Source organism: Cervus elaphus, chromosome 11, assembly GCF_910594005.1.
Source record: "Cervus elaphus chromosome 11, mCerEla1.1, whole genome shotgun sequence".
NCBI lineage: Eukaryota > Metazoa > Chordata > Mammalia > Artiodactyla > Cervidae > Cervus > Cervus elaphus.
The window spans coordinates 54193547-54221523 of record NC_057825.1 but is presented as its reverse complement, the minus strand read 5'-3'; the positions used below and the strand labels follow the sequence as shown (position 1 = coordinate 54221523).

The following is a 27977-nucleotide window of genomic DNA, read 5'->3' as shown; positions in this document are numbered from 1 at the left end:
AATTCTCTGATGACTCAGTGGTTAAGAATTCACCTGCTAATGTAGGGGACACAAGTTTGATCCCTGGCCCAGGAAGATCCCACATACCACAGGGAAATAAGCCCGTGCGACACAACTGAGAGTGTGTTCTAGAGCCCAAGGGCTGCAGCTCCTGAGACTGAGTGCTACACCTACGGAAGCCGGAACACCCAGAACCCATGCTCTGCAATAAGAGAAGCCACTACAATGAGAAGCCCTCACACCACAACTAGAGAAAACCTGTACCCAACGTCAAAGACCCAGCACAGCAATAAATAAATAAATAAAAAATTAAAAAAAAAAAAAAACAAACGGTAGTTCAATGCAGAGGATGAGATGGTTAGATCACATCACCAACTCAATGGACAGAGTCTGAGAAAACTCCAGGAGATAGTGAAGGACAGGGAAGCCTGGCGTGCTGCAGCCCATGGAGTCACAAAGAGTTGGATATGACTTTGCGGCTGAACGATGACAACAAAATTAAATGTAATATCAGTATATAAGCCCCTTATTATTTTAATTGAAATAGACATTCAGGCCAAGACTGAACTTCTAATTACATCTAGGCCAAGGCAGAATGGCTGAGTTTGCCTCAGCCTCCTAACCACTCTACCTAAGGAGGATTAAATTCTGGCAGGTAAAGCCCAGGTATGGGTTGGTTTGTGCAGAGTGAAGGGAACTTGATTTTCTTGTGTTCTTTCTGAGCTGAGGTTTTAGAGTCCAAGACTGTCTATAGACTTGTGCAGTGTCCTGAAGGCTTCCTTGAGAACACCCATCACCAACCCTGACCACTTACCCTTCTTGGAATTTTCCCTAGTCAATGACTGTCAATCCTGGCTGCTTATAATAATCATCTGAGGAATTTTTAAAAAATGACTGTGTCTCAACCTTAAATCCTTGGTTATATAGGGTCCATATCTACATTACTATCGATGCCCGGATAGTTCTCACGTAATGCCAGGGTTGACAAGTAGCCCAGAGAGATGAATTGTGAACCTTGATTGCATATTATAATTACCTTACCTTTAGGAATCCTCATTTAGTTGATGTTGGGTGTGATCTTTATTTTTCTCCATTAGGACCCATTATCACGGGTATGCTTTTTTAAAGAAATATATTATCTGTTTATTTTTGGCTGAGCTGGGTCTTCATTGCTGCTTGCGGGCTTTCTCTAGTTGCAGCGAGCAGGGGCTGCTCTTGTAGAGCACAGGCTCTAGAGCGTGTGGGCTTCAGTTGTTGTATCATACTGGCTTAGTCGCTCCTCAGCATGTGGGATCTTCCTGAATCAAGGATAGAACCTGCGTCCCCTGCATTGGCAGGAGGATTCTGGACCACCAGGGAAGTCCTCGTGTTACACCTTATTTTGTAATAGGTGTCTTCAAATGTTTTAAAAAGTTCTCAGTTGATTGCATTATTTCACTGTAGAGCCAGTCTTGGGAATAGAGCTCACAAATGTGAAGAAGGTTATGTCTGTGAGTGTTGGGACCCTCATAGCTGCCCAGTTTGAATGTACTTTCCTTTTTATGAACTCCTTCAAATGACAGCTTCATTCACTAGTCTAAAGACAGGAAGATGCCGACCATTGTCTTGTCTTGGGTACTTGGCAGACATCATTCCCTCCCTAACAGATCTAATTGGAATTCTACATAAATCATATTAGATGGCCCCACCCCAGGTCAGATATGGGATCATTATAGATTCTTAATTTTGGGAGGATCATTATGGATTCAGGAGATAAGCCTTGGCCAGTTCTCATGTTCAGGGTAGTGAATGCACTACATCACATACTCTATAGCCAGCCAAGAGTGTTTTAAAACTAGACTTATTGCGTGCTCAGAGACGTATAACCTCTGAAGTGGACCAAGTACTAAGATTGTTGGGGAACCCTGTGCTCAAGGAGCTTGTTCTCCATTTCTGTGGACATTTGAATTCTTTTTCTATATTGGTGTATGTGGGGAAAGGACTGATGGAAGTGCCTGCTTCTCCAAAAGGAACCACAATATTTTAGGTATTCACCATGGCCACATCACATCAGTTCCTTAATAAATGGTAGGTGATACCTCCATGAGGATCTTCTGAATGATGTAGCAGGTGATATCTCTAGTCCTTGAAACTTAGTGGAACTCTTACTTGGATTGATAATGAAAAAATAAGCAAACAACCAAAGTGGACTCCCCTGGTAGCTCAAACAGTGAAGAATCTACCTGTACTGCAGGAGACCTGGGTTCAATCCCTGGGTCAGGAAGATCCCCTGGAGAAGGGAATGGCAACCCACTCCAATATTCTTGCCTGCAGAATTCCAAGGACAAAGGAGCCTGGTGGGCTGCAATTCATGGGGTCACAAAGAGTAGGACAGGGCTGAGCAACTAATGCTTTCACTAACACTAAAAGTAGTATATAAATTCCAGGCTCCACCCAAAAGTAAGAGTAATATTAAGATTCCAAGGATATGTGGATATGGTTAAAATGGCCTTCTTATAGCTCCCAACTTGGCCAAATGATCTCTGGGGGTGATGAGTTGTTATCTTCTGCTTCAAGCACTAGTTATTATTTTCTGCTTCAAGTTCTCTGCAGAACTTCGTCATGATGTTTTTAGGGCCAGACAACCATTTGTTTGAAAACTCCATGTCTCAGGCAGCACTTAAAACTTATGCCAAGCTACTTCCTTTTACTTTAGATATATTGACATCTAAATGACACTGCTGTCTAGAGTCACAACATGTTCTATGCCACCTGGACTGCAAGAAATTTACTTAGAAATTTAGTATTCATCTACAACCAGAAAAAAGTATCAGAAGTTTCAAGAAGAATTAGAGACTTAAATGTGCTCTGATATGACCAACTTGTGTGTGCAATGATGCATTAACTGAGCCTGGAGGCCAGTGTCTTTGTCTTGCCCCCACTTTCACCAACTTACTGCCCCACCACAAGCAAAGGGAAGGTGAAGGGTAGCTGACTATGAAACATGGAACAAACACAGACTTTCATGCTGTGCTCAATGCTGCTCCCAGAGCTAAGCTGTGATTAGCTTAACTCCCAACATAAATCCATTGGTATCCTTTGACAGTCAAAAATCACTAAGTGAACTTGCTACATAGCTGAATATTGCTTGGTTTTCCAAATTATGAGAACAGAAACTACTGTTGATAATGTTACCAACCAAAAGTTTTCGAACTCTAGGAGAGGAGTAGGAAAACTAAAGGAAGGATGGAAACAGTGAAGGGGTAGAGGTAGAGGGGCTCCCAAATATTTGGCAAACAAGGGGAAGGTTATCTGAACAGTGGTTAAAAGATGAATCACGTGATCTTTGTCCCACAAACCTTCACTCCTTGGGTTTCCTCCTTCACAACAAACCAGCTCAGGAAAGAGTAACATTATCTTTTATTTCAGAGACACTGAAATTTAGTGCCCCGTTGACTTAGGGATGAGTCTTAGATCTCTTTAGACCTAAGAGCTCAAGATTTCCCTTATAATGCATTAGCTTCTGAAATATTTAATGCAGTAGTAAATTTCTCATCACATCATCTCGTACTATGGACATTTCTCTCCAGTCTTTTTCTGACCAGTATATTTTTCTCTTAAGACCATTTTCTCCCATGTTACTCATTAGATCTATAAAATGGGAAGCCCCTCCTTTGTGAAGGATTCTTTGTACATGCTTACTTAATTCCCCTATCCAGACCTTCTTTCTAATAACCTCTGCTCATTAAGAAATATTTGCATCTGCATCTTCCCACTCACCCTTTTGGGTCAAAACAAGAAATGAAACCAGATTCATTCATTCTACCCAGCAGTGAAAATCAACAAAAATCCTACCAAGCCCCTCCCACATTGCCTCAAATTGCTTGCAGCTAGAGTCAATCATTTTTCCTACCCTGTTCTTCCAGCTAAAAACCTAAAATCTATTGAAGACACATATTCCTATAGAATCTCCAAATGGAGTTTATGCAGGCTTGCCTTCTTTTCCTGCCATAACCCAACCCACAGCCCAGATGCTCTGGTGATGCATCTTGGTCCTACTTACTTTTTTATAATAATGCATCTTGACAGGCAATTTCTATTTGCTTTCTTCCCATATGACTCCCATTTTACCAGAATTCCCCAAGGCTAAAATCCATAATCTTGAAAATGGTGGTGGTTTAGTTGCTCAGTCATGTCTGACTCTTGCAACCCCATGGACTGTAGTCCACCAGGCTTCTCAGTCCATGGGATTCTCCAGGCAAGAATACTGGAGTGGGTTGCCATTTCCTTCTCCAATCTCAAAAGTGATCTAGATTATATTAGGTTTCCTGGAAACTGTTTTTGTCCAATAAATTTGCGACCTAGTGTAACCTCTCCCTGCCTAGAAGCCTGGGCTTCCCAGATGGCTCAATGGTAAAGAACCCACCTGTCAGTGCAGGAGATACAGGAGACTTGGGTTTGATTCCTGGGTCAGGAAGATCCCCTAGAGGAGGAAGTGGCAACCCACTCCAGTATTCTTGCCTGGGAAATCCCATGGACAGAGGAGCCTGGAGGGCTACAGTCTGGGGGTTCCAAAAAGTCGGCTATGACAGCAACTGAACACATACTCCTGCTGCTGCTGCTGCTGCTAAGTCACTTTAGTCGTGTCCAACTCTATGTGACCCCATAGACTGCAGCCCACCAGGCTCCGCCGTCCCTGGGATTCTCCAGGCAAGAGCAATGGAGTGGGTTGCCATTTCCTTCTCCAATGCATGAAAGTGAAAAGTGAAAGTGAAGTCGCTCAGTTGTGTCCGACTCTTCGCGACCCCAGGGACTGCAGCCCACCAGGGTCCTCCATCCACGGGATTTTCCAGGCAAGAGTACTGGACTGGGGTGCCATTGCTTTCTCCGACACATACTCCTAGAATAAGATACCTTCGTATTGCTTGCTTCTCCAGCATACAAGGCTATACAAACCTCTGAGAAACAACTGTAGTTAGGTCAAGGTTGAGCTGAGTTGTAATTTAGGAGATGGTAACTCAGCAGGAAAAAAACATTTCTCCTCCTCCTGTTTGAAAGCTATCCTCGCCTGGGTAACCTTATGGTGTACATACACTCCATACAACTTTTTATGTACAGGGTCTGGTGGGGAGTGGATGCAGTAATGTGCTTCAGTGACAATGTTTCTATCACATCCAACTTAAACAGATGACTCATAACATTTTTAAGCAACTTTCACTTTGATCAAAATGTAATTCATTTTGGAATGTTTAGTTTCTCTCTCCTGGTCATAGTCCTCTCACTCATTGTCTCACATTAAACCTAGTTTATTTATTTTTATGGTTCACAAGATCCAGAGCCTTATGATTATCTTCAAGTTAACTGAAAGTGTTAGTCGCTCAGTTGTGTCTGCCTCTTCGTGACCCCACAGACTGTAGCTTGCCGGGCTCCTCTGTCCATGGGATATCCCAGGCAAGAATACTGGAGTGGTTGGCTAGTTTCTTCTCCACAGGATATTCATGACCCAGGGATGGAATCCAATTATCCAGGATTTTGGATCCTGGATCCAAAAGAACATGCAGGCAGATTCTTTACTGTCTAAGACACCAGGGAAGCCATATATGATTAAATCTTATCAGGGCTCAAAGACACCCCATCTACACAAAAGACCTCATCTTTTGTGTAGATGGGTCTTGTCCAAGACTACCAGGGAAAGATGGTCCCCAAATAAGGCAGGAAGAAGTTTCTCTTTGCCTTCTTAGCTCTGCTCAGGGGACCAAATTCTCCTACACCCCCAAACTTGGGAGGTAGGTTTTCTTTTTATAAGTCTTTGTTTTAACATTGCTGATTATGCACAGTTGTGGAATCAATATGGATTTTCCCTTTGGAAAACAGCAATCTTGTATGGTACTTTGTCTTTCATATCTCTACTAAAACTGACATGAAGTCTATTGTCCACCCAGGAGCCTTTGATGAGGTTACACATAGCCCCTGGCTAATGCTTTGGCTCATGTTGCATCAAAACCAGCAACCATTTGCCCTTCCCAGGACATGCCTTTGTTTCTGTCCCCACTTTTGTAATAATTCTCTTGGGTACTTCCTGCTCTCCCAGACTCCTCATCTTCAGAGATGTCATTGCTACCTGTACTACCATAAAGGGCCACGTTCTTATGGAATCCATAATCTCATGGCGTGAAGATGCTACTCTAGGGACATAATCCAGACTGACCATGTTGGCATCTCCCTGTTAAGAAAGAATGGCCTCCTCTAATGGCCACTGTTGAAGTCACCTCTGCATACCAGTAAGAAATTGCTCTGGTGGTGGTTAGTTTTCATTTTCTTGCTTGGTTGAGTATGATCTATTAAAGAAGGTGAAGGGGATTTGAAAAAAAAAAAAAAAAAGCCATTACAGAGTGAAGAGGGTTTGCTTCTCCAAACAAGTAAAACATTCAGGTGTTGGGTCTATATTAGTCTCCTAGTGAAACAGGAGGGAAGAAGGCAGGCCAAAACTTTTAAATTAATGATATGGCAATAGGACATGGTTAGAACCAACTAGGTCCAAGATGGGGAAAGATTCAACTTCCAGTAGAATCATTATATGATTCTTGAGCCTCATTGTATGCTCATTGTAACATATTAGCATACCAAATGACACAAACACCAGTGCCATGACAGTTATGAGGCTAACCGTAAAAGGCCAAAAGGTGGGTTTGGCCCAATTCCTGGAGATTTCCATCCCTCCCCCAAAGTAATTGGAAGAATCCTCCCACTCATTAGCCTATAAAATTACCCAGCCCATAAAAACTAACCATACCATATTTCAAGGCTCTCTCACTTTCTGAGATGGCCCACACTCTGTCTGTGGAGTGTGTTTCTCTCTAAATAAATTCACTTCTTACTTACCACTTCATTCTCTGATTCTTTCATGATGAAGCAAGAACCTCAAATTCACCCGGAACAAAGCTTGTTTACTGTCATATTTATGTTTACACTGAATATTTATATAATTATGAGATATGTATCAGGCAGGTGGGGAAATGGGCAGGCCTTTAGTTAGGAAAAGAGGCAGTAATATAAAAAAATGAATATAGGAAATTAATAAACAATGATGAAAAAGGAAACCTCAAAAATTCCTAACATAATCATTACTTAGTAAAATGGAAGAAAATACCAAAATACTAACCTGAAAATTTTGCACTGAGGGTAATTGCCTATAAGGAGCAGGGAATGGTAGGTGGGGGGCTACAAGGGGAGGTTGGTGAGGCAGGTCAAAAGGTTGTTTTTATAAAACAAAACAAATTTGTAGAACTACTTAACTTTCTAAATTATGTCTATTAGTAACTGACAAAATTAGATTAAATTCTGAAAAGAAGTCATAATAAAAATTATGAGTTTTTTTCTTCTATCTGATTGGAAAAGCCTTAATATATTGATGATTTTTCCAAAGGGATGTTTGAAACTACATATGAGAACTTCATGCTATATGCTCTTGTGCTCAGAATCTCTGGTTCTAGAAATTGACCCCCAAAGAGTTCAGTTAAGTTACTTTGTTTGAATGTACAGTCAAACCTGTTCTATGATAAATATCCATTTCAGCTGCCATTTTTGAGCATTTGTGTATACCTGGCATTTATAAATGGCATCTAATTTAACCCAAATGACAACACAATTATTTAGATATCATCAGTCAGTTCAGTCGCTCAGTTGTGTCTGACTCTTTGCGACCCCATGGACTGCAGCACACCAGGCTTCCCTGTCCATCACCAACTCCCAGAGCCTGCTCAAACTCATGTCTATCGTGTCAGTGATGCCATCCAACCATCTCATACTCTGTTGACATACAAGGAAATAGCTCTCTCTTTTTCTTGTTCCTCTTTTTCTCTGCTTTTTCTCCCCTTTCTTCCATCTCACTCCTCATTTGGCTCCTTCTCTCCTTCTCCTCCCCTTTCTCTTCCTACATGATAGGAACTTCCTGTCTAGCAGTCAGTCTTCCATTTATTTAACATGTATGATTGGATTCAGTTCAAGGGATGGTAGGGGAGATGAAAACTCTCTTGTCCACAGAATATGTTCTGTAAGGTAGCTTTTTTTCTTTTTTTGTTAAGAAAGACGGTATTTTGTCCTCCTGTTTTTCTCAGTTGATGAGAACTGAAGGTGGAGGACAGTAGATGACAACAATCAAATCTTCAAAAGTCCATGTTGAAGAAAATCTTATCAATGAATAAAATTGTAGCCTAAAAATGTTAGGTACAGCAAGGAAACATGCCAGATTGGAAAACTTGATGTGACCTCTTAACTGTATAATGAAATAGATATTCTAGATAAAAAAAGTGTCCCATGGCAATAATAATTTCAACTGCAGCAATTTTGTTTATCACCAAATCTCACGTGTGCCTCTAGTGCCAGAGATTCATCTGTTTTGCTTTTTCCACTAAAAGATCTACATCTTCTTTAAAAAGTAGCTAATTCCCATGTTTTGGCAGGAAAATTCAGGTCTTATTTCTAGAAAGCAAGAATGTGATCAAAGTGTCAATCCCCTAGTCAAAGAACATCAGGAACATATTTAGATGTATTTAGTTTGCTGAGCAGGAAATAACACACAAGGAGAATCTTGGGTGTGTAGGTAAAAAGGAGATGAGAGAGACTATTATATGATTTGTGCTTATGCTGAATGGTTTTATGGAGAGGTTGAGGAAGCAGTACCAGCTCTGAATGGAATAATGTCAAGTAGCTAAAGTTCATCAACTGAGTAAATCACGACTCCTTTTTCAGAAGGCAGGAGGATTGAAGCTAGACTGGGGATGTCATTGGTAAGAAAGCAAAAATTACACAGAGAGCTTTTCTGCTCTATCCGCTTGACCATGTTTGTTACAAATTGTCTGTCATAGCTTGACAGCCAGCAGGGCTGATTTTCACTTTTACAAAAATATTCAGTTCAGTTAAGTTCAGGCACTCAATCATGTCAGAATCCTTGTGACCCCATGGACTGCAGCATGCCAGGTCTCCCTGTCTATCACCAACTCCTGGAGCTTACTCAAACTCATGTCCATTGAGTCAGTGAAGCCATCCAGCCATCTCATCCCCTGTCGTCCCCTTCTCAGCCCACCTTCAATCTTTCCCAGCAACAGAGTCTTTTCAAATGAGTCAGTTCTTCACATCAGGTGGCCAAAGTATTGGAGTTTCAGCTTCAACATCAGTCCTTCCAGTGGATGCTCAGGACTGATTTCCTTTAGGATGGACTGGTTGGATCTCCTTGCTGTCCAAGGGGCTCTCAAGAGTCTTCTCCAACATCACACTTCAAAAGCATTAATTCTTCAGTGCTCAGCTTTCTTTATAGTCCAACTCTCACATCCATACATGACTACTGGAAAAACCATAGCTTTGACTAGATGGACCTTTGATGGCAAAGTAAAGTCTCTGATTTTTAATATGCTGTCTAGGTTGGTCATAACTTTTCTTCCAAGAAGAAAACATCTTTTAATTTCATTGATGCAGTCACCATCTGCAGTGATTTTGGAGCCCCCCAAAATAAAGTCTCTCACTGTTTCCACTGTTTCCCCATCTATTCGCCATGAAGTGATGGGACCAGATACCGTGATCTTAGTTTTCTGAATGTTGAGTTTTAAGCCAACTTTTTCACTCTCTGGTTTCACCTTCATCAAAAGGCTCTTTAGTTCTTCTTCGCTTTCTGCCATAAGGGTGGTGTCATCTGCATATCTGAGGTTATTGATATTTCTCCTGGCAATCTTGATTCCACATTGTGCTTCATTCAGCCCGGCATTTCTCATGATCTACTCTGCATATAAGTTAAACAAGAAGTCGGGGGTGGCGGGGGGGGGGGGGGGATATACAGCCTTGACGTACTCCTTTTCCTATTTGGAACAGTCTGTTGTTCCATGTTCAGTTCTAACTGTTGCTTCCTGACTTGCGTACAAATTTATCAGGAGGCAGGTCAGGTGGTCTGGTATTACCTTCTAAGATTTTTCCACAGTTTGTTGTCACTCATATAATCAAAGGCTTCAGCGTAGTCAATAAAACAGAAGTATATGTTTTTCTGGAACTCTCTTGCTGTTTTGATGATTCAGTGGATGTTGACAATTTGATCTCTGGTTCCTCTGCCTTTTCTCAATCCAGCCTGAACATCTGAAGTTCACAGTTCAGGTAATGCTGAAGCCTGGCTTGGAGAATTTTGAGCATTACTTTGCTAGCATGTGAGATGAGTGCAATTGTGCCGTTGTTTGAGCATTCTTTGGCATTGTCTTTCTTTGGGATTGGAATGAAGATTGACCTTTTCCAGTCCTGTGGCCACTGCTGAGTTTTCCAAATTTGCTGGCATATTGAGTGCAGCACTTTGACAGCATCATCTTTTAAGATTTGAAATAGCTCAACTGGAATTCCATCACCTCCCCCAGCTTTGTTCATAGTGACACTTCCTAAGGCCCAGTTGACTTTGCATTACAGGATGTCTGGCTCTAGGTGAGTGATCACACCATCATGATTATCTGGATCATGAAGATCATTTTTGTATTGTTATTTTGTGTATTCTTGCCACTTCTTAATATCTTCTGCTTCTGTTAGGTCCATACCATTTCTGTCCTTTATTGTGCCCATCTTTGCATGTAAATTTCCCTTGGTATTTCTGATTTTCTTGAAGTGATCTCTAGTCTTTCCCATTCTATTGTTTTCCTCTATTTCTTTCTGTTGATCACTGAGGAAGAGTGTCTTATCTCTCTTTGCTGTTCTGTGGAACTCTGCATTCAAATGGGCATATCTTTCCTTTTCTCCTTTGCCTTTCACTTCTCTTCTTTTCACAGCTATTTGTAAGGCCTCCTCAGACAACCATTTTGCCTTTTTGTATTTCTTTTTCTTGGGGATGGTCTTGATCACTGCCTCCTGTACAAGGTCACAAACCTCTGTCCATAGTTCTCTAGGAACTCTGTCTATCAGATCTAATCCCTTGAATCTATTTGTCACTTCCACTGTATAATCGTAAGGGGTTTGATTTAGGTCATACCTGAATGGTCTAATGGTTTTCCCTACTTTCTTCAATTTAAGTTTGAATTTGGCAATAAGGAGTTCATGTTCTGAGCCACAGCCAGCTCCCAGTCTTGTTTTTGCTGACTATATAGAGCTTTTCCATCTTTGACTGCAAAGAATATAATCACTCTGATTATATTTTGTTATAATATATTATAGCATTATATATAATATTGTATTATAATATTATAATGATGATATGATATTATATTATAATGAAATTATATTATATTACAATGACCATCTGGTGATGTCCATGGGTAGAGTCTTCTCTTGTGTCATTGGAAGAGGGTGTTTGCTAAAAATATTCCAGGTAGCATTTAAAGAATAAAAGAACTAGCTTAAAGAGACTCTTACTGGTTAAGCTCAGACAACTTGAGCATCAAAAAGACACTGATAATTATGATTATTAAGGCTATGAGGCCATTAAAATACTCAAAATGAAAATTAATATAAGGTACACAAAGGTAGCTATAATAAGATAAATATGATAGAATATATTTAATTCTTTGGCTTCCCAGGTGGTCCTAGTGGTAAAGAACCCACCTGCCGATGCAGGAGACATAAGAGATGCAGATTTGATCCCTGAGTTGGGAAGGTTGAGATTCCTGGAGGAGGGCAACCCACTCCAGTATTCTGGCCTGGAGAATCCTATGGACAGTGGAGCTTGGTGGGCTATAGTCCGTGGGGTCTCAAAGAGTCAGACATGACTGAAGCTACTTAGTGAGCATGCGTATTTAATTCTTATTGGTTATATAAGTTTTCAATTAATACCCACAGACAGATATTCATTACCTTCACGTTAAGAAATGTTAGTCATCCAAAAATTAAGTAACGTTATTTCTGGAAAACCAACATGTTTCAAAACTTTAAAACCTGTTTGAAAGGTATGCTTTCAGAGGTGCTGTTGGAGATGGACATGGCAACCCACTCCAGTATTCTTGCCTGGAGGATCCCATGGACAGAGGAGCCTGCTGGGCTATAGTCCATAGGGTCACAAGAGTCAGGCACGACTTAGGAACTAAACCACCACCATCAGGGATGCTGTGGGGTGACCATGGCTGTAGAGAGTTGAAGCAAGATCTCAGTTCCCCAACCAAGGGTTGAACCTGAAACTATAGAGCTGCCCTGGCTCTTGTCCCTTTTGGGAAAGAATTTCAACAAAGAGATAGAAAATAATAAAGTAGGTAGAGTGTTTATTAAGAGATGAATATGTGTGGATAGACACATGGGCAGGCTTAGTAAGAGAGAGAGGGAGCAATGCATTTTAATCCACCTTTGGGGTGGGTTAAGGCGCTTATACGATGACAGTTCTTCCAGGTCTTTGTTTTCCTTTGGCCAATCATCTTGCTTTGTTCTTTGACTCAGGGCCCTCCCCTTTGTGTGCATGCATCCTTTAGCCAAGATGGATTTCAGTGCAAGGGTCCCTGGGAAGTTAGCAAAACTTATTATGGCCTGGTGTTCTCTCCCTTTCGATACCCGAGGAAACTTTCTGACGTATGTAGTCAAGGTCTCCTTGACTCCAAGAATGAGACTATGTCACCTATTGATCTTTTACCCAAGCAGGCTTTAGTCCCTCTGCATCCCTGCTATTACTGTTATCTTAACATGTACCCAAGAGAAAAAAAGTCCAGCTATTCACCCCTTTGCTGTTGTTACTTCTATCTTGAAGTGTAAATAAGACACTGGTAGTAAATATCTAGTCTGGAGCTCATCTGTCACCTGCCTCAGGTAGAGACTTAAAAGTCTCATAGTGTAGCTGTCGCTAAGTTGTGTCCGCCTCTTTGCAACTCCATGAAGTCACAAAACCAGGCTTCCCTGTCCTTCTCTATTATTATAAAAAGAGACTCAGACTAATATCCCAAGGCTTGGTTTTAAATCACAGTGGTCTACCCAGTTAGGATTCATGGCTAACCAAAATCTATTAGTTATAGAATTTCAGAACCTTGTATCTCAACTGCACTAAGATGGTAATCTTTTTCTTTTGGGACTGGTAAACTATGTCAGTCCTGAGAAAACTTTGTACGACGTAAAAAATAAAAATTCTAGGAAGGAAAAAAAAAAAAATTCTAGGAAGGAAGAAACATAAGAATATATGATAAAATTAAAATTTATTTTGACTCCAGCACCTTTGTAACCAGTTTAAAGAATCATAAAAAATATTTAAATTTGTTTTATTTTTTCATTTTGTTAGACTTTTCAGAAAATATGAAATATTAAAATCACAATTTTAATTAAATTATTTTTAACATTTTATTATATTAGTTTGTAACCAATTAATATGTTTGGGGAAATTTAATTTGTTAGATTCCAAATCCAGATATTAGTTACAAAAGTTACATGTGAAAATTTAGACTAGTGACTGCTTGCTTCTTGAAAAGAATGTTAATTTTTAACTGAAGTTATACAATTAACAAATGAGACATTAGTAGTACTAGTGAATCTTCCTCTTTATGTCCAGGGTTTTCTAAGACATCAAAGAGTCTACCAGCACAGCAGAGTTAAGGAGAGAACTGAAATGCAAGGTTTGAAGAGCATTCCTTCATTGTCTTTTCAGATGTTTCCAGAACAAATGTTCTTCTCTGAGAGCAGCGTGTCACCTGCATCTCCTGAGAACCTTGTGACTCTATGGTCTTGGACATAAATAGGTTAGAGAAGATGACATTTGTTTCGCTTGGTTGTTCCCTATTGGTCACAAAATGATACCCCCAGGATTAAGCGGGAAGAACAGAGGAGAGTGACCAGAAAGATGCTGCCCTGAGTCTTCCATGGAAGAATATAGGTCTGGGTCTACTGAACCAGTCAGGATTTCCCCTGCCCCATTAGGGCTTTTTAACATACAGAAGTCATACACTGCAGTGCCCTAAAATTCCCAATCCAAACATGTGTTCCCAGCAGACATCCCTACTTGCCAACAGAGGGACAAGACTGCTACCACTTAATGTTTCTTTGGCTAGAAATGTAAGGGAGGCTGGGAAAGCAAGAATTTAAGTGAGTTATTGCTTCTCCAAGAAAACTTGGGCCATTTAATAAGGAAGATAAGAAAAATGGATATTGGGTGACAAATAGCTGTATTGGCCACAAGAATGATCAATTTTCTAAACCAGTATAATCTTGTGATTGGGAGAAAGAAAAGAAAAATGGTTACTATGAGTGAAAAAAGTCCCTGGAGATACCCAGGTGTGGACTGGGCAGATAGAGCATTTGAATGCAGGAAGATGAAATCTTTTGTGATTTTGGGTTGGCCTGTGGCTAGATTTAGTCATCAATTGTGCACTCTCAGAGCCCTTGACTTTATCTACTATCAGCAATTTCGCTCCCTTTATCCTCTCACACTTCCCCTATTTCAGAGGAAGAAAAGACCTGCTGTCTATTGAAGTCATCCTTGCAGCCTGCCGTGTGGATCAAATCAATCCCACTTTGACTGCATCCTTGTAGTCTCTCTGTGTCCTTCTGTCTCATTCACTTCAATGCTCTATCTTCCTACATTTGTCCATTTCCCTTGGTAAAATATGAAACCCCAGGCTTGCCTCTCAACTCACCCATATATTTGTTCTAGTATTGTTTCTACTTCTAAATACTTCAATTTTGTGGCTCATACCCACAGTTTCTTTTCTCTTTCTGGTGCTAGAAATTTGAAGACTCCCTTTCCACTACTTTATTAAATCTACTCTTCTGTGGACACTTTAGATTTCTTCCTATCCAAATTTAATGAATTAAAAACATTTATTATCACCTTCCAACTTCTGTTGGAACAAGTAGTCTTGACCTTGAGCTCTCCCTGAAGGCCTTTTTTCTTGGGTTTTCTTCTTTCTTTCATAATTAATTTCTTATCAGCTTTCCTCTCATCCTCTATCTGCAGATACCCTGGGGACAGGTTTCCATTTGTTTTTCTGACTTTAGAGAAAAACCACATGAAAGCCAGACACTCAAAGAATAGCAAGGAGAGATAAGAAACCTTTCCTCAGTGATCAACACAAAGAAATAGGGGAAAACAATAGAATGGGAAAGACTAGAGATCACTTCAAGAAAATTAGAGATACCAAGGGAAATTTTCATGCAAAGATGGGCACAATAAAGGACAGAAATGGTATGGACCTAACAGAAGCAGAAGATATTAAGAAGAGGTGGCAAGAATACACAGAAGAATGATACAAAAAAGATCTTCAAGATCCAAATAATCATGATGGTGTGATCACTCACCTAGAGCCAGACATCCTGGAATGCAAAACCAAGTGGGCCTTAGGAAGCATCACTACAAACAATGCTAGTGGAAGTGATGGAATTCCAGTTGAGCTATTTCAAATCCTAAAAGATGATGCTCTGAAAGTACTGCATTCAATATGCCAGCAAATTTGGAAAACTCAGCAGTGGCCACAGGACTGGAAAAGGTCAATCTTCATTCCAATCCCAAAGAAAGGCAATGCCAAAGAATGCTCAAACTACAGCACAATTTCACACATCTCACACACTAGCAAAGTAGTGCTCAAAATTCTCCAACCCAGGCTTCAACAATACGTGAACCGTGAACTTCAGATGTTCAGGCTGGATTGAGAAAAGTCAGAGGAACCAGAGATCAAATTGCCATTGCCATTGCCATTACCATTGCCATTGCCATGCCATTGCCATCCAGATGATCAAATTGCCATTAGATCATCAAAAAAGCAAGAGAGGTCCAGAAAAATATCTACTTCTGCTTTATTGACTATGCCAAAGCCTTTGACTGTGTGCACCACAACCAACTGTGGAAAATTCTTAGAAGGGAATACCAGACCACCTGACCTGCCTCCTGAGAAATCTGTATACAGGTCAGGAAACAACAGTTAGAACTGAACATGGAACAACAGACTGGTTCCAAATAAGAAAAGGAGTACGTCAAGGCTGTATATTGCCCCCGCTTCTTGTTTAACTTATATGCAGAGTATATCATGAGAAATGCCGGGCTGAATGAAACACAATGTGGAATCAAGATTGCCAGGAGAAATATCAATAACCTCAGATATGCAGATGACACCACCCTTATGGCAGAAATCGAAGAAGAACTAAAGAGCCTCTTGAAGGTGAAAGCGGAGAGTGAAAAAGTCGGCTTAAAATTCAACATTCAGAAAACTAAGATCATGGCATCTGGTCCCATCACTTCATGGCAAATAGATGGGGAAACAGTGTAAACAGTGAGAGACTTTATTTTGGGGGGTTCCAAAATCACTGCAGATGGTGACTGCATCCATGAAATTAAAAGATGCTTTCTTGGAAGAAAAGTTATGACCAACCTAGACAGTATATTAAAAATCAGAGACATTACTTTGCCAACAAAGGTCCATCTAGTCAAAGCTATGGTTTTTCCAGTAGTCATGTATGGATGTGAGAATTGGACTACAAAGAAAGCTGAATGCTGAAGAATTGATGCTCTTGAACTGTGGTGTTAGAGAAGATTCTTGAGAGCCCCTTGGACAGCAAGGAGATCCAACCAGTCCATCCTAAAGGAAATCAGTCCTGAGCATCCACTGGAAGGACTGATGCTGAAGCTGAAACTCCAATACTTTGGCCACCTGATGTGAAGAACTGACTCATTTGAAAAGACTCTGTTGCTGGGAGAGATTGAAGTCAGAAGGAGAAGGGGACAACAGGGGATGAGATGGTTGGATGGCATCACCGACTCAATGGACACGAGTTTGAGTAAGCTCCGGGAGTTGGTGATGGACAGGGAAACCTGGCATGCTGCAGTCTATGGGGTCGCAAAGAGTCAGACTTGACTGAGCAATTGAACTGAGCTGAACTGGACATGAAAGTTCCCTGTCTCTGTGTATCTAGTTCCCTGTCTCTATGTATCTAGTTCTCTTGTCTCTCTTCTCCTCTAGTTCCACATTCTGAGTTGCTGTGGGGATTTCCAATTTAAGTCCAACAACCAACTACAGCTCAATTAATCTCTTACAAAACCAAATACCCCTTCCTATTGTCTCCACATCTATGTGACAGTGTTTCACAGCATGAACTTTAGAGTCTGAAAACAGAAATCTGGCTCTGCTACCTACCTGCTAAAGGTGTGCTAAGTCACTTCAATCATGTCTGATTCTTTGAGACCCTATGGATCATAGCCCACCAAGTTCCTCTGTCAATGGAATTTTCCAGGCAAGAATACTGGAGTCGGTTGACATTCCCTCCTTTAGCGAATCTTCCTGACCTAGGGATTGAACCCATGTCTCATTTTCTGCATTGGCAGGTGGGTTCTTTACCACTAGTGCCACCTGGGAATTTGGAAGCAAATTACATAACTTCTCTCTTATCTCTTTTTTCTTTCCTGTGAAATGAGGACACCAGCCCCAGAGGGACTGGTACTCCTTGTAGAGTTATTAGCTGTTTACACATATTTAGTTCTCTCCTCAAAGGGAAATGGCAGGGCTGCCCCACTGAACTCAAGTTGACCATTTGACTTTATTTGATTAGTGAAATGTGTGCAGAAGTGATAAGTGCCCTTACTGGAAAGAACCTTCAAAAGCCACAGTCTCCTTTCTGTCACAATAATTCCCACTGGCGAAGTCTCTTTCACTCTAGAATAGGAATGACATGAGGCACAGCCCCACCAGTCCTTGATAAATGTTTAATGTTAGTGAAAGCCTTTGTTGTTGAAAGCCACTAAGATTTAGGGCTGCTTTGTTACTGATGTGTAACAGAGCTTGGCATTGACTGTTATACCCCTACACTTTGAACAAGGCTGTTCTTTATTTCTTGGGGCTTATAGCTAAGTGGGAGGGCTTCCCAGGTGGCACAGTGGTAAAGAATCTGCCTGCCAGTGCAGGAGACATTGGAGACTCAGGTTCAATCCCTGAGTCAGGAAGATACCCTGCAGGAGGAAATGGCAACCCACTCCAGTATTCTTGCCTGGGAAATCTCATGGATGGAGGAGCCTGGCAGACTACAGCTCATGAGATCACAAAGAGTTGGGCATGACTTAGCAACCACAAAACAACAGTATAGCTGAGTGAGAAAGATAAACACTGGAGAGTAATTATGTAAGTCTTTTATGACTATGGCAGGTCTTGTTTTTGTCCTCACAACTCAGTCTTGAATACTGTTAATTGCTACTAGTTCTCTGACAAAAACCTTCCTTTGCCTAACCAAAGTCCCTTTTGCTGCTGCTGCTGCTAAGTTGCTTCAGTCGTGTCTGAATCTGTGTGACCCCATAGATGGCAGCCGACCAGGCTCCTCTGTCCCTGGGATTCTCCAGGCAGTTGGCATTAAAAACCTTTGTTTTACATAAGTGGCTTTCAAATGTAAGCATGCATCAAAATCATCAGTAGGGCTATTAAATCAGAGTGCTAGGCTCCACCCTCAGAGATTTTGATTCAGTAGGTTTTGGGTGGGGCCTAAGAATTTGCATTTCTGACAGATTCCCAGGTGGTCCTGATGCTGTAATTCACATTTCTAACAAGATCCCAAGGACCATTTTTTGAGAACCCATGTTTTACTTGTTCTGGTCCATCCTCATCTTCTTAATGCCAGTGTTTATATTCTCATTAGTTAATGTTAGGTCTGGTTTCAGTCTTACAGGAAAATGTTACTTTAATACCATGAAGGGAAGGAATATTGGGGACCATTTGGGAAGAAACCATAGGGGTAGGAGTGGTGAAATTTGGATTCCCTGGGGGCTTTGTGACAATACCAGGGGCAAGGCAAGCAAAACTCTCAAGCTGGGCTTTGAGACCGCGGTGCAACTTAGCATTGCTTTATTGATTAGTGCATGCCCTCTCAGTCACTCAGTCACGTCTGGCTCTTTGTGACCCCATGGACTGTAACAGCCCACCAAGCTCCTCTGTCCATGGAATTTTCCAGGCAAAAATACTGGAGTGGGTTGCCATTTCCTACTCCAGGGGATCTTCCCGATCTAGGGATTGAATTTGTGTCTCTTGGGTCTCCTGTACTGGCAGGCAGATTCTTTACCACTGTGCCACCTGGGAAGCCCATTGATTAGTGAGGGGGCCACACTGACCCTGCCAAGAGCTGAGTCCAGCAGAAAAGATGTGGGATTCAACCTTCTCCAGAGCATCAACCACCTACCTGCACCTGTCTGCTTGTATGTGTTGGGTAGTTAGAATAGGAAAAAGGAATCCAAAATGGCAGTGGCTAAAAGACAAAGAAGGGAAAAACCCATGAAAATAGAACAAAGAAAGGTCCGAGGACTGAAGTGAGGACCTCAGGAAAAACAGCCTTCCTGGCTAGCCCAATTTATATAGGACAGGCTCACGGTGAGGAGAAAAACATATAAAAAGAGGAGCCAAAATTGATCCAGGTTTGGGGGGGGGGGGGTGCTTCTCTTCTCTTTGTGTCTTTTGGGTTGGCCTGCCCTCACACCTTTTCCTTTGCTTGTCAATAAAACTGAGCTATAACACTGGTCCACCCATCATTTCAAATTTTTGCTGTGGCAAGACAAAACTGAGGAAATTACATACTCCCCCACTATATGAAAGGGGAACTCTTGCAGAAATAGGTCCAGACCAAAATCTGATGTGAACTGAACAGCATTGATTTAGCTGTAAGATTCAGGTTTTTAGATTTTCTTAAGACAAAACAGAAGATACTGGTGGAAATTTTCATTTAAAACACAGATAAAGATCAGCTATATCTTGAATGTTCAACTCTTCCCTTGCTATTCAATTAGGAACACTAACCACTGATGTTCTTTAACCCTAATAGCTTGTGTTTCTTCTAAAGTTTGTGGCTCTTTGAGCAATATAAAGGTAACTAATTTTTTACTACATCCCAGACACCATATTAAACCCTTTTATTACTCATTATCTTATTAAATCCTAACTTCAACATTTCAATGTAGGTATTGATAATATATTCTCATTTTTTTTATAGTCAAGAAAACCAAGGCCCTGGGAATAATTAAATTGCCAGTGTTACCTGGCTAATAAATGGTAGCACTGAAACTCAACTCTGACTGTCTGACGCCACGCAGTTTAATCTCTGATTAATATGTGTGAAGTTAGATATTCTCAACCTGAAAGTTGAGAGCTGTTTTATTTGGTGGGAATTTTTAGGACTTTAAGCCTGAGAGACAGCATCTCAAGTAAATCTGGAACTGCTCCGAGTTGGTGAGGGGAAGAGCCAGGTTATATAGAAGTTTTATGACAAAAGGAAGGTAGTCTGAACATCAAAACTTTTGTAAATTAAAGAAAACCTCATAACTCAAGTTAAGGAATTTAGTGCTTTTCTACATATGGGAAGATGCAAGAGTCTGGGTTCACTGAAATCATTCCTTTGATATGCTCCTCAGCTATCCTGGGGCCAGTATCTGGTGTTTACACCCTGAGTTTCCTCTAGGCGTAACGTAGGGAGTGGCTGCAGTCTGATGGCTGCTAGGTGAAAGGTATTCTTTTCCTCCCGAGTGCCCTCAGGGCGCACTAGCTCCTGTTGGAGGGCTTTAATCGCCTGTGACTGTGATATCCTTGTTTACTGAAATGGCAGGAAATATTCCACTTTTTCATATACAACAAACTCAGGTTAGGTTAACCTTACAATTAAACTTGAAATCCACTCCTTTTTTTTCTAGGCATTTTAAAGCGTCCTCTTTTGTACCAAAAACAGCCGAAACAAGATAATTAAGTGACAGAATGAGCCAGAGGAAGGGGTCCTATGAAAATACCTCCTGTTAGGTTTGTCTCCAAAAGTAACTCTTGTTTTTGACTAAAAAATGATATGGGGAGTTTTCATCTTTAGACTCTTGGTTGGCATTTCCCAGACATGTGCTCTTCTTTTAAGTCCTTTCTTATGTTTTTAATTAAGGCCAGAGCCCTAGTGTATTTGCCTGATTACTCAGTAAGATATTTTAGCCAAATGTTAAAACCAGTACCCTCAGTCTGCAATAGTGTGAATTGATGGTTTAGGGACATTTTCCCCAATGACAATACCTTTCCTCAGACAATATTTTACATGATGCCCAGTGTATAAAAGGCATAATAGTGGTTCTACCTAGATTGGGCCTCTGATTCACTAACTTCTCTCTCTGACCTCCTGCTTTCCTTACATCTGGGTTACTGACTTCATATTCAACTTATCAACATTCTTGTTCTCAGCAGTTTTCCCTGGTGGCTCAGAGGGTAAAGAATCTGCCTTAATGCAGGAGATCCAGGTTCAATCCCTAAGTTGGGAAGATCCCCTGGGGAAGGGAATGGTTACCTACTCCAGTATTTTTGCCTGGAGAATTCCATGGACAGAGGAGCCTGGCAGGCTTCAGTCCACGGGGTTCTGAAGAAATGACCATAACTGAATCACTAACACTAACTTTTTTTTTTTTTAATTTTTTTACTATTTTCAGCATCACATTTACCTCATTTTTCAGAGCTACCTGTTGCAACGAATTCCTGAGCCTTTTGGAGTTCCACAGTCTAAATGAATTTGCCTCTTACTTTTTCCCAGGTTTCAGCATTCTTGGGTTGGCTAAGTTAGTTTCTACTAACTACCTGCTTCTCAGAGCTTCCCTGGTGGCTCAGTGGTAAAGAATCCACTTGCAAGGCAGGCAATGTGGGTTCTGATCCCTGGGTCAGGAAGATCCCCTAGAGAAGGAAATGGCAACCCAGTCTAATATTCTTGCCTGGAGAATCCCAAGGTCAGAGAACCTGGCAGGCTACAGTCCATGGGATCTCAAAGAGTCAGACAGGACTTGGTGACTAAACAACAGTAATCTGCTTCTTAGCTTTTTATATATGCATGTACATATGTAAGTATTACAGTTGCTCCTCCTCTTTGTTGTAGATTGTGCCTTTAGTAACCCATTCATTGTCGTTTTAGTAGAGTTTTAAGAGAGGCTTCTTTAAGCAGAAAGAAAGAAAAAAAGTGAAGTCATGTCCGACTCTTTGCGACCCTATGGACTGTAGCATACCAGGTTCCTCCATCCATGGGATTTTACAGGCAAGAGTACTGGAGTGGGTTGCCATTTCCTTCTCCAGGGGATCTTCCCAACCCAGGGATTGAACCCTGGTCTCCTGAATTGCAGGCAGATGCTTTACCCTCTGAGCCACCAGAGAAGTTTCTTTAAGTGGAAGTCATAAATAACTCCTTAAATCTTGCCTCTCCACCTATTCCATCTGTTCCCTGCTTATAGTTCCCTACTCATATATATATATATATATATATATATTTTTTTTTTTTTTTTTTTTTTGAGTGGGGTTAAGGTTTGTATATTGTTTTGGGGGGTAGGTGAGGTTCTGTCTGAAATCAGAGTACCAGCTTGCTCCCAAATCAGCTCTTTTAGATTCTGTGGTATGAAAATATACAAGATACACATTTCCCTTAGCTAATATTTACACCTTTCATAGCATAACTTTCCATGGATTATTGAATTGTTGGGCTAACACAGTTTATGTCTCTTTACCACAGATCTTTTCTCAAATCTTCCTAGAATAAAGTTTAAAGATAGCAGGGTGTTAAACCAGGGGTGAGGGCGGAGGATTGGGAAGGAAACTCTTTCAGCTATTAAAAAAAGTATTTTTCAGGTCAGCATGATTAGTTAACATTGATCTTATTTGTAAATTTAAGCTTATGAAGTTTGAAACCTTGCAAGGTATTTTAGCATTTAGTTCTTGGACTTTAATAGTTGTCTTGAAGTCTTAACTCAAAACTCTTTTCTCATTCGTGATGCCTTTTCTCATTGCTTGGACCCATCTCCTCCTTCCCTTTCCCCTACTGCTACCTGCATACACGTTCGGAGGTTGCACCTTAGAATGCCTCACTTAACTATGCACTTTGGGGGGAGTAGTTGGAGGTGACAGGCCGAGTTGACACTGTCCTATGTGTTTCTGTCTCTCTCCTCTAAGGTGTTAAGTCCTACAAAGGCAGATTGTTTTTTCCTACTTTTATGAACACATTGTGATGTTTACATAACAATAAACTCTGAGTACAGATTAATTTTCTTGAAGATATATGGGATGGTTCCAGCAAGCTTTGCTACCCTGGGTGTGTTCAATTGGATACAACTCGCACATTTATATCTTCATGACCAGAATTATCTGTTTCCTGTATCCAGTGCCACAAGGTGTTCATTTATGGGGGAATTATGGGATTGGAAGGGAAGTTAGGGACATACGACCAGTGGTCCTCAGAGGTTTTCTTAGCCAGGGAGCACTGTCTTCAAAAGTCTTTACAAAAGATGGATGAAGGATGGTGGTTAAGCTGTTCTTGTTACGCGGGATCTGGGGGAGAGATACAGACATACCTTTGCCTCCACACCCTTACCATTCTCTCTCTGCCTCTCCAGAAATGACCCAGTGTGTAACTGGAGAGCCAGAATCCACAAAGAATATTTGAAAACTCGTGATATACTTCACATCCCTTATTTGTATGAGCTGAGACCCATGAAGGAAAAGCAACTTGTTCAAAGTCTCTTGGCTGGTAGCAAAGGCAGATGTAGAACTGGCGGATTATCTGACACCCCTCCTACCTTCTGTCCCTCTCTACTATGGTCTCTTAACAGAGGTACAAATAAAAAGACTGTTAGCTTCCAGCACTGGTTCAGATTTACCCACAACATCCTATTCTAGGAGATCTTCACTAAGAGTACCACTGAACAGAGGATGGATCTGGAGGGATTCAGGTACTAGGTGAGAAGGGGTAGGAAAATATTAAGATATGTGATTTCCTAGGTTTAAAAAAAAGAATCTGTAAACATCCCAATCCATATTTTTTTTTTTTTGTAGTTGAATATACTAGTATTTGGCTTCCCAGTTGGCTCAATGGGTAAAGAATCCACCAGCAATGCAGGAAACACATATTCAATCCCTGGGTCAGGAAGATCCCCTGGAGGAGGGCATGGCAACCCACTCTAGTATTCTTGCCTGGAAAAATCTCATGGACAATAAGAACCTGGTGGGCTACAGTCCATGGGGTCACAAAGAGTCAGACATGACTGAAGTGACTGAGCACAGACACGCTCTCACATACTAATATTTCATCAGAATATCAGAGACCCAAAATTCTGATCAGATTAGGAATTTTAAAAGTAGGTTCTTAGAAAAGTCAGTAATTAGATTTTGTGAAGTGACTTAGACAAAGAGAGATATTGTATGATATTTCCCTTATGTGGAATCTAAAAAATGATACAAATGAATTTATTTACAAAACAGTTACAGACTCACAGACTTAGAGAAAAGGGCAGGGAGAAGGGATAGGTTGGGAATTTGGGATTGACATGTACACACTGCTATATTTAAAATGGGTAACCGACAAGAACCTACTCTATAGCACAGGGAACTCTGCTTAATATTATGTAACCTAGCTGGGAAAAGAATTTGCAAAAGAACAGATACATGTATATGTATAACTGAATCCCTTTGTGGTACAACTGACACTAACACAAAATTGTTAATCAACTGTACTCCAATATAAAATAGAAAGTTTTTTAAAAAAAAGAAACTAACACTCTTTAGGACATAAAAGAAACCCATGCTAGACAACAGCTGTGATTTAGATGTCATTCAGCTAAATTAATGAGCATATTTAGACTATGTTACAGTCTGAAAGATACTTTTAAAAATATCATCTCATTGAATTTTCATATCACCAAGAAGATATGATTAGAACTATTTTATAGATGAGTAAACTGAGGCTGGGAGCAGGTAAACAACTGCCCAGAGTCACGCAATGCAAGGTGGTGACAGCAGGCCCTAAATTCAGGTTCTTTTGTCTCTGAATTTCCTATTCTTTTATGCCCTCTAAAAGGCAGAGTGCTGGACAGGACAGACCATTGATCTGAGCCAGTTCAGTAGTTTTTATGTACAGTGATGCCTCATTAATCTCATATTACTAGGGAATGAGCTCTTCTACGTAAGTGAATATATCATGTAATGGAAGCTTTAAGCACTAAAGCTTAGCATAAAACTTAACCATTTTGAAGGAAATCTTTCTGACTTGGGTTAGATAGTTTTGTTCTGTCTGTCACTTCTGTGCCAGCCCTATTTTCTCTGTCCCCTTTATTGTCTGCCATATGCAGAAATGACCCTACCCAGACTTGGGGCCAAGGAAACCATGGGGAAAGGTATGAGTGGGTTGTTCCTACCTCTGAGGAAACCGGAACCTGTGTTTGGGGCTCCACTTGCTTATTGAAATATGGATAGATTTATGCCCCTAAAGGGAATTCCCTGGCCCTCCAGGAGTTAAGATTTCACACTTCCTCTGCAGGGGGGATGGGTTTGATCGCTAGTCAGGGAACTAAACTGCATGACTCTGCCAAATTAAGATAAAAATAAAAAAAAATTAAGCCCCCGAGTATCTTCATGGACATGGCTGAGTGACTGAGCACATGTTCCCTATATATCCACTTTGTTGAGATTTTTTTTTTTTTTATCATAAATGAATGTGGAATTTTGTCAAAAGCCTTTTTTTTGAATCTTTTGAGAAGATCATATCATTTCTATTTTTCAGTTTGCTAATGTGATATGTAACAGTGATAGATTTGCAGCTATTGAATCAGTCTTGCATTCCTGGGATCAGTCCCACTTGACTATGGTATATGATCTTTTCAGTGTATTGTATAATTCAGTTTGTCAATATTTGTTGAGGATTTTTGAATCTATGTTCATCAGAGACATTAACCTCTTCTGTAGTGCCTTTAGCTTTTTGTTAGTGTCTTTATCTGGTTTTGGTATCAGGATAATCCTGGCTTCATAGAATGAGTTTTGCAGCTTTTAATCCTCTTTTTGGTAATAGCTTGAGAAGGACTGGTATTAATTCTTAATTAAATATTTGGGAGAATTCACCTATGAAGCTATCTCATCCTGGACTTTTGTTTGTTGGAAGTTTTTAAACTATTGGTTCAATTTCATTGCTAGAGATCAATCTGTTCAGATTTTTTATTTCTTCCTGATTCAGTCTTGCAAGATGGTCCTTTTCTAGGAATTTATCCATTTCTTCTCGGTTGTCGAATTTGTGGGTGTGTAATTGTTCTAGAATGTCTTATAATCCTTTTTATTTCATTGGTTGGCATTTGTAATTTCTCTTGTTTCATTTCTAATTTTTATTATTTTGTCTACTCTTTCAAAGAACCAGCTCTTAGCTTCATTGATCTTTTGTTTTGTTTGTCTCTATCTCATTTATTTCCATTCTGATCTTGCTTTTTGCTTCCTTCTACTAACTTTGCACCCTCCAGGGCTTCTATCCCCACAGAAATTCTGCCAGATTTCTGTCCTTCTGACACACACTCTAAAATTAGTCAATACATCTCATATGATCCAGGTACTTTTTAAGCAGTTTCTTCTGCTCTGGGACTTGGGTAAGGTGAATTTGTGTGGGAACTCTTGAAGAACAGTCGCAGTTTCCCACTGCCCTCCAGCTCTTCCAGATATAAGTTGTGCTGGTTTTCAAACCAGATGTTGCAGCAGCTCATCTTCCTCATGCAAGTGTTTAGGCTGGGGAGCTGAATGTGGGGCTTGTACCCCTCACTCCTCAGTTGGGACATCTGCAGTTACGATGTTGCTCCTGCTTTTGGGGTCACTGCACTGGAGGTGTGGGGTCTGACGTGTGGGTGTGGGGTCTATCCATGTGTCTTGACGTGGCCTTTTCTTTATATCCATAGTAGCAGAAAATCTGTTCTGCTTCAGTTTGTTCTCAGAGACTGTTCTATATGTAGTTGTAGTTTTGGAGCATCCATGGGAGGAGGTGAGCTCAGCATCTTCTTATTCTGCCATCTTTATCTCAAACATCTTGACTTTACATTCTAGACTTTCCATGACTTTTTTTTTTTTCTGTTGAGTCTTTTATTTCAAATTTTATATTTTCAAATTTCAACAGTTCTAATTTGTTTTCTCTTTGTTAAAAATATGGCATCCTGTTCTTTTGCTATGGAGGAATATTTTTTCTTACTTCTAAGGATACCAGTTACATACATTCAATGTTTTCCTCTCCCTTCACTCTTTTGATTTCCTCTGAGGTTCTTTTGTTAATTGATTTGGTGTTGGTTTTTCTTATTGGAGTCTTACTTCCAAGTTTTTTTTTTGTCTGTTTATACTTGAGAATATTGCATGCATGTGTGCTAAGTCACCTCAGTCATGTCCAACCCTTTGTGATCCTACGGACCATAGCCCACCAGGCTCCTTTGTCCATGGGTTTCTCCAGGCAAGAATACTGGAGTGGGTTGCCATTTCCTACTCCAGGGGATCTGCTCAACCAAGTGATCGAACCCACGGCTCTTATGTCTCCTGCATTGGCAGACGGGTTCTTTACCGCTAACACCACCTGAAGCAAATTGGTTGCTTTTTTTTCAGGGGGAGGCAGTGCTTGTCAAATATGATGCAGGAAAATCCTGCATGCATGTGTAGTTTCTAACTATCAATATCACTTAGTATCTGTAAATACTGAGTGTCAGTATTTAGAGCTCTTTTCTTTGAATGTATTCTGTTTTCCCAGATAGGAACTCTCCAGCTTCCTGCTTGGGTGGGTGGTGTTGGGAGAGGTGTCTCCCTGAGTTGCCAGTGTTCTTAGAGGCCAGAGAGATGAGGGCACCTAGATCTCACTCTTCTTTATGTGGACTTTCATTCACGCCCCTGTTTTCTGATGTGTGCCTTTCCCTACCGCCCACTTTGATCCTGGAGCAGGGATGTCTCCAGATTTTTTTTTTCTTTGTGAAATAAGCCTCTAGTTTCCTGTCAAGGCAGGAGAAGGAACTTGAGAATTTAACCACTTTCTTAACAGACTTTCAATAAATCCTCCTGTTTTCAGCTCAGTTCCTCTGGCCTGTTGTTTTAGTGCCTTTGATTTCTGAGTCTTTCCAGGGATCCGAGGGCCTACATGGCTGGCTTCTTATTTCTCTTCTGCAGGCCCTTGCTGTTCCACTGTATCAGCTTGGATCATTTCATCTGATGCTTTCTCGCCTGCAAGTATTGGCTGACATCTGTTTTTCACTGTGGATCCTTTCCTCTCTTTCCTTTTGGAGATCACATTACACACATTTTTAAGTAGGATATTAGGAAGGAGCAGATATAAACACATGT

At 40.7% G+C, this 27977-nt stretch overlaps 1 long non-coding RNA gene across 4 annotated transcripts in view; it reads left to right on the top strand.

The window, feature by feature from the left end:
* The window catches only part of LOC122703468, a 186826-nt gene that overhangs the window by 19050 nt on the left and 139799 nt on the right, over positions 1-27977 (top strand). The gene's annotated exons all lie outside the window — the stretch shown is intronic.